The sequence below is a fragment of the Nipponia nippon genome, unplaced genomic scaffold (assembly GCF_047370975.1).
Source record: "Nipponia nippon isolate SJK-2023a ecotype South Korea unplaced genomic scaffold, ASM4737097v1 scaffold_10, whole genome shotgun sequence".
NCBI lineage: Eukaryota > Metazoa > Chordata > Aves > Pelecaniformes > Threskiornithidae > Nipponia > Nipponia nippon.
This window is the reverse complement of record NW_028262291.1, coordinates 23,161,188-23,169,410: the sequence shown is the minus strand read 5'-3', so window position 1 is coordinate 23,169,410 and position 8,223 is coordinate 23,161,188. Positions and strand designations below refer to the sequence as shown.

Below are 8,223 nucleotides of genomic sequence, written 5' to 3'. Positions count from 1 at the left end.
GCCTGTAATTTTCAATGACATGACCACTTTGAATTTTTCAGATTATGTACTGTGCAAAAATATTTTCCTGAGAAATAGAATTTTACCTCTTTCTGTGATTCAAGTCTGTAGTAAAGATAAGGGCTGGCGACCGGAAGATCACGCGCTGTACTGAAAGAGTTAAGGGTCGACCCTCCCTTGTCTCCGCCCCTTATAACATGACACACCTACTGCTGGGAGTATAAAGGTAAACTACTGCGCAATAAACATTGAAGCTGAACACCCACACTGTGTGTGCTGACTGTTCCTTCCCCAGCCCGGGTCGGCTGGAGATCCGCCGGTATAACCTTGATATGTAACGAACGCTACATAGTGGTGACCCCGACGTGATCGGCCGCAGGTAGCAGCGATGGAGCTCGCAGAACTCGTAAAGGTACTAAAGTCGGTAGCGACGGAGGTGGGCGAGGATGGGGCGATAAGGAAAAGGCCCACGGGCGACTGCATCCAATGGATGCTACGCCGGGGAGTGCTCGGCACTCCCACAGAAGTATTTGGACACCCCAAATTGGGGGAAAATACGCAATGAGCTGACAGAAGCGATCATAAGCAATGTTGGAGGAGCCAGTGACCGGCTTCGTGCCTCGGGAACAGTAGAAAGGGTGCTCAAGAAGGGGTTTGCGGCAAAGCGGTGCTGGCTTGCCGCACGTAGCGTGCTGATGGGGCATGAAGTTCCTGGGAATGAAAAGCAAACGGGTTTAGTCTCGGAGGGGACACAGGCTGGCTGGGAGGGAGCACAGCCAGGGGGGGCTGACCCAGACTGGCCAAAGGGCTATGCCATACCATATGACATCATGCTCAGCATATAAAGCTGGAGGAAGAAGAAGGAAGGGGGGGACGTTCGGCGTGATGGCATTTGTCTTCCCAAGTAACCGTTACGCGTGATGGAGCCCTGCTTTCCTGAGGATGGCTGAACACCTGCCTGCCGATGGGAAGTAGTGAATGAATTCCTTGCTTTGCTTTGCTTGCGCGCGCGGCTTTTGCTTTACCCATTAAACTGTCTTTATCTCAACCCATGAGTTTTCTCACTTTTACTCTTCCAATTCTCTCCCCCATCCCACCGGGGGGGGAGTGAGCGAGCGGCTGTGTGGTGCTTAGTTGCTGGCTGGGGTTAAACCACGACAGTCCTTTTTGGCGCCCAACGTGGGGCTCGAAGGGTTCAAGATAATCACAGATTTAACTGGAATGTGCTAGATCGAATTTATAGCTGTTATTGCTGTTTAGCTATTAATCGGCAGGTTTCTGTGCTTGCCACGGGGCTTGCTTGCCTTACTGTATATTAGAGTCTAATGCTCATTAGTGGCTGCTTTTTGCTTTTGCTGCTTGCTGTACTGCTGAACTGCTTATCATCTTACTCCGCTGTGCCTGGGAACATTTTGATAACAGCAATGGCTATGTGCCTGGGCTGGCCGATGGCCAGGGCATCTCTGCTGTTTTTCTGTACTGCTGTACTGGACAGGCTGGAATTCCAGTGTGAACTCGAGTTGAAGGGGTGGCCTGTGGGGCACAGACGGGGCCGTCGTTACTGGGGACTGAGCCAACGGAGGAAGGGGAGGTGCAGGGAGGCTATGGCGCAGCGGGAACAAAGGAGTCGGGAAAGGTGTTCCCGTTACGAGTGGGGAGTCTAGAGCAGCCACCCACGGAACCTTCAGCACCTTCTGCACCAGCAGATCCGCCACCTACTCAATTCCCCGTGGGGCGAGTTGCAACAATGTGTGGAAAGGGAGCTGACTGATAGGTTGCTGGATTGGGTCCCGGGGGCCAATGTGGGATCCCAGCGGTACTGCAAACTACGTGAAGGAAGACGGCGGGAAGGAGAAAAGGAGGGCAAGACACCATCACCTTCTGAGGACGCCCCGTTGCATCCCAGTGATCGACGGGTGCTGGACACACAGAGAGCAGAGCGCAGGAAAAGATCTGAGGAACAAGGAGAACCAGCGTCACGGCTGACGACATCTAGGGGGGGTGGTAGGGCTCCCCCGGCACTGCCAGTGATACCTGAGCTACCAGAGGGACCCCTTACCCCTGGGGCAGTGGGAAAGCGAACTGGTATTACTTTGCAAGGTGCTCGCTCTGTGATTGTTGCTTATCCTGTGTGTTCCAAAGGTCCCCTCTGGGAGGCAGGGGTAAACCCTCGAGGGTTGCAGCCCAACCAAATATGGCAGTCTGATGTTACGATTTATGAACCCTTTAATCCACGTAAGTATCTGCATGTTACAGTTGATACCTGCAGTGGAGTTATTTTAGCGACTATGCATGCTAAACAAAATGCTCTCGCAGTTATTTTACATTGGCAGGACTGTATGGCGCAACTGGGCATTCCACAAAAAATTAAAACAGATAATGGAACGGCATATGTTAGCAAGAAGACAAAGGACTTCTGCGCACGCTGGGATATTCAGTTGAGTCATGGTATTCCCTACAACAGTACGGGCCAAAGCATTGTAGAACGCGCGCATCGCACATTAAAAGGGTTACTCGACCGACTAAGGGAGGGGGAGAATATAGGCCCAGAAACAGGGGTTCCCCCTCCCCTTGACCCTCCCTTATTTCGGGCACAGCGTCTGTTGGCAACGGCACTAATTACCTTAAATCATACCATTTGAGGGAACACCTATAAAACCCAGACTGCAACCCAGGCACATTTCCGGCTCGATGAGAACGAAGGGCCTTACCCTTTGGTTCAAGTACAGGACCTGCAAACCCGTGAATGGAGGGGCCCGTATTCCCTCCGTTGCCTGGGACGTGGGTATGCGTGTGTGCAAACCGAGAAAGGGATGCTAGAATGGGTACCCAGTCGAAATATTCGACCACATAAACATTAATCAATTTATTGAGTCTTATCTTGACAGGTTACCATTTCCCTATGCATCCTGATGGTGTGGGGGAGCAATGAGGGAGCCGCGATGAACTACTGGCTGGATTGGGCAAAATCCATGAACGTAATGGATGCGTGTCTGTATATGCCGGCTATTGGACAAGCCTCTACCTGTCTATTGTTCACCCCCCTACTTCACTAGAGATAAGGAGGACAGTTGCTGCCACAAGTCAAACCAGAGCTCCACTATCCCAGGCTTACAAAACTGGAATGTTAATAACGCCCAAACTTTTAATAACCGGGCTCATAGTCTTGTTACTTGTTCTTGACCTTGTTGTGCTATTACCCTGTCTGTTACGCTTAATTATGCGTTCTATGAGTCGTATATTAAGAAGTCTTACCACATATCGATTATTTTACATGCAGCTTCCCCAGCGAGATCCAGAGCTACTGGAGCTAAGGGAGGGGGAAATGTAGTAAAGATAAGGGCTGGCGACCGGAAGATCACGCGCTGTACTGAAAGAGTTAAGGGTCGACCCTCCCTTGTCTCCGCCCCTTATAACATGACACACCTACTGCTGGGAGTATAAAGGTAAACTACTGCGCAATAAACATTGAAGCTGAACACCCACACTGTGTGTGCTGACTGTTCCTTCCCCAGCCCGGGTCGGCTGGAGATCCGCCGGTATAACCTTGATATGTAACGAACGCTACACAAGTCATTTCTCAGATGTACAGTGATCGCCAATTCATGTTTGACTTCTTAGGTTCTAAGGGAATAAATTTAAGATGACTTAACTTTGTTTTTATTAAAGCCTTTCTGTACACACACAGTTCCAGACCACTGGCTGATGTTAAGTGGCACAGTTCTGCAGTCTTCACCAACTCTATGTTGATTTACTTATGCTGAAGTTTGGTCAGCAACATATATGCTCATAAACAGCTTTGCCTTTTTTTGCAGCTTGTTTTTGCCATTCAGGCCAATGATGCTTAACTATGAGATAGTACGTCTGTCATCACCCATTTGTGATGACAAAATGAAAAGACTCTCAGTATACTTTTATGGACTGCTTGATCTTTATTTTATTGATTTGTGAAGTAGCTAAGCAAACTAAATACAAATGAAAATCATTAGGTTTCTGAAGGGAGAAGAAAAAACTGTTCATACCGGTGGTTACTTTTCAAACCTCAGAACAGGCTGATTAAGCCTTTTCAGTTAATTCTCTTTTTTGCCTCAATTTCAGCATGAAAGCTTCTGTTTCTTGGAGTCCTGGACTGAGGCACAATTTTTAGCTTTCAGGTTTGACTGTTCTAAAGTAATTAAACAAATACATGGAAGATAAATCCATCTGTGTGTTGTTAAACACAATTACTCATGTGTACTACTAGGCTCAGGGAGTCCCTGACTAAAACTGGTATAATAATTACTAGCTGGAAACTAAGTAAGTGTAAGAATTTCACTCTATATATCCTGCTATTTTTCCTACACTTCTCCTAAGCACCCATTGCCAGACCCCAAATATTTGGCTAAATGAATCTTTGATCTGAGCTAAATACTCTGTGCTTCGGATCAGAGAAAAGAACATTGCAGTCCCCTCGTATCCCAGGCTGGAAACTAATCCAAGACCACTGCTCAGAAGTCTCAGAATCAGAGGAAAAACAGGAGAAAAGCAATAATAAGTGGATCCTTGCCTTCAAGACAACTTCATACATATCTGTGTCATTTCTGAAAAATATTCATCTAATCTACTTCCTACAGATTTTCACTGGCTAAAGCTTCTTAGTGATTGCAAACTTTATTACAGTACTTCCAAGTGCTTCAGACTCTTTTTTTTTTTTTTTCCCCAAGTGTCTAACCTGAATCTTTCTTTCTGCAATTTAAGGCCACTATTTCCTGGTTTGTTCAGCAGGGATAGGAGAGTAGATTGCTCATCTTTGGCAGAAGGCAGTACATATTTGAAGACTGTTACTGTGTCTCCCCTAAATTTTCTTTTTTGTAAGTTTAATAACCCCAGTGTGTTCTCTGCTTCTCCAAAAGTCATAACTTTCAGATATTTGATCAGTCTTTTTGCTGTCCAAATTGTCCACTTCATTCTTGAATTGTGGTGCCCAAAATGAACACAGTACATCACCTAAGGCATCACCCATACTGAAAACAGTAATTACTGTATGATGTGTGTTGTAGTCTGTATGCCTGTTTATACATCCCAGTATGATACTTTTTCACAACAGCATGACATTGTTGACTGTAATGCGTTTGTCCTCCACAGAAATTTATTATTTGATAAATTACATAGTAACATGTGTACACATACATATATTTGGGACTGGAGTTTCCAGAGGGTCTTTTAATTTTTCAGTAGAAAACATATAGTATATAGTTTATTGACTTATGAAAAGCAAATTAAAGTTTTATTGACTCCTGCACAGCAACAATACAATTCTAATTATGCAGGAGATTTGGTGATAGTCTTGTGTATTTTCCTCTAATTAATTACACACATTTTATTTTGTAAATATGTTTTGACTCTTCTTGTAGGAGTAAAACAATTTATGCAGCCTGAACATAGTATGTATACACACATAATGGAAAACAAAATCAAGAACTCCTCTAAATTCAAGCCATATAGTTTTCAGAAAAATATGAGCTGCTTCTCTTTCTCTGGCTTCTCCAGATTGCACTCAACTCCCATCCAGTTCATCCAGAACAGAGAAGCAGCCTAACAGCCACACTTTCCCACACAGCAAAAGAAAGAAAACAGACTTTCAGGACCCTGTACAGCTTAGGCTCCACCTGCATCTTCACTCTTGCTTCTCTGAATATACCTTTCTCTTGCAGACCTAAATGAGAAGATCCTGTCCTCAGCTGAGACATTCAGGATAACTAGGGGTTTCACAGTGCAGCTGCTTAAACTTCAGTTTACTGAAGCAGTGGGTGTTAAGTGGTGTAATCACCTTTATATCTCACAGGGATCACTGGGGCTCAGTCCACTCTCTCTGATGCAGCAAACTATCTTAGTCAGTAATTATTTCAACATATATTTATATGTTGAAGAACATACTTATTCTTTTAGAAACATATAAGGAATAATTTCGATTGTAAATTGTACAGATGACCAGTTTGAAGGGAAGTATGATTTCAACAATAACCTTTACCTTTGTCCAGGATGGATACCACTTCATCAGTGTGGACTCTTAAGTTTTTGTGTTTGAATGGAATACAAGTAAGAACTATACCGAAGATCAAATTATAGAGAAAACATTACGGAATTTAACATATCTTGTCTCTTCCTCCTTTTCCACACTAAGTTTATTCTCTCTACTTCCAAGCAGAGAACAGGTAGGTTCTTCATTTAAATCACTTTTATTAATCTACAGCTTTTCTTAGATCCTTTATGTATTAATCCATCTTAGAGGTCCCTCGCACTCTCAGCTGCAAAAGGTCACATAGTGCAAGGAAAAAGTGAGTGAGTCTGCCTGCCAAAGCTTTTCCTCCTGGAAAGAAAAGCTCTGGTCTGCAGAGATCACTGAAGCAATGCAGTACTTCAGCCCTGACTGGTAATGGGTTGAAGGCCATGCTGATTAATTTCTTTCTTGTTTTCCTCTGGCAACACTGTATGCTTTGCCAAAAATGGGCATGTGTAGGTGATGGGTAATTACTCAGTGTTTCACTGCTTTTCAGGGAAAAATAAACCAGTAAAATATGTAAAAATATTCCAGAATAATGTAATTATTAAATAAAAACTTTTATTTTCTAGTTTTGTTAACCATGGGATGGTAACATAGGGACAATCACATAGTGCTGTTCACACGAGTTCTCACATAACTAGTTACTGCTACATGGACACGTCTGTTCACCAACTTCCGTTCAGCCATTAGTATACTTTTGACTAAAGATATGACTGAAGATAAAGATGACTAGCATAATCTTTAAAAGCTTTCTTTTAAAAACTCTTCAATGGTGAATCGCTACAGGATTGTCAGGGCTCACAGCTGAGTTTTTGGAGATGAAGATAAGTTCCCAGCTCATTTAGGAAGAGGTTGGGCAGCCTCCTTTGACAGGGAATTAGAGGAAAAGCAGTTTCCATCTCAGGGAAAAACAGAAAGCCTTTTTCAAGGGACTCGCTGGGAGGGGTGACTCAGTGATGCTAGTCCATACATCAGTCCAACCTCTCATTTATTTTTATTGGTATTGATGTGGTACTTAGGATGATGTATCAAGAGCTCTAATCTATATTCAGTGCTGCAGAATTGTTAGTGCCAAGATGTCACCTACTTCTCATTTTTTGTTTTCCTTTGTTTCATTGTAACAATGAAGTTTAGAATAATGGAAGAGGTTAAGCAGATGTTCAAATAAGACTGAAACATTTATTTGCTGACTATTACGCGCTGATGGTGCAGTATAAGTAACAAATAATGCAGCCAAGAATCACAACAGCATGTCCCCGGGGAACAAATAATGATATTTAAGCCCTGTTTCAGCAAAATACTTGAACACACAAGTACTTTCTAAAATCTATGTTTAATCTATTATATCAAGATAGTCTTCAGTGTGGTAAGAGCACTAGAAACAGTGACTAGCCATATGCAGAGCTTGGGAGATGCGGAAGCGGAGATGGTTTGTAACACCACAGATAAATCTGCCATCTGCAAGGAGACTTGTGGAGGTTCTGTGGAAGGGTGCTCTGAGAAAGGCTCTGTGGGCACCTGGAGGATGACAAGGGTGTGGAGTGGTCAGTGCTGTGTACCCCAGCTCCTGCTGCATCTGCACCCCCTCCCCACTCCCACAAGGACTGTGGGAAGAGACAGGAGGAAAAGGGGGTACCCCTGCTGTCCTCCTGCCAGAGCAGTGGTATGAATTCCAGTTACAATCTCAACATCAGTGTCAGCATGTTTTTTTCTTTTGGCAATTAACATGTCTCAAAATTCATCTTAATAAAATTGTTAAGTTAATTAATTTTCATTGAGTCACTGGACACTGAGCTTACCCCTGTTAGCATAAATAAAGATTAATCAGCCAAGAAAACATACTTTCAAACCACATGGCTTGTAAATGCAATAAATTTTTAATGTGAAGTTGAAAGAACTGTACATAATGCTGACAATTCACTCTCTGGACCTTCTTTACTCCCTGCTATAGTAATGATCTAAACCTCACTGTAAATCTATGCCTGGAAATATAGGCAATAATGTTTTTGAAGGCTTTTATTACTATCCTTCTGAATAAAAGTTATTAATTTAGTTATTCCCCAAAACTAAAAACTGGTATAGTTTTCTGCTTCATTTTTCATTGAAATCCAATTTAGTTCTGCTCTACAGAAGTCTGACTTTTTTTTCTATTGATTGGTAAATTAAATGAAAAATTCTTC

The 8,223-nt window shown here is 43.4% G+C and overlaps 1 long non-coding RNA gene across 1 annotated transcript; it reads left to right on the top strand.

Annotated features, from left to right (window-relative positions):
- Window positions 1-261: 261 nt before the first annotated feature.
- Window positions 262-3,485, top strand: LOC148057120 (uncharacterized). The gene is made up of 2 exons (XR_015701891.1): window positions 262-412; window positions 2,889-3,485. It is a non-coding gene; the product is annotated as an uncharacterized LOC148057120 (long non-coding RNA).
- The last annotated feature ends 4,738 nt before the right edge of the window (window positions 3,486-8,223 follow it).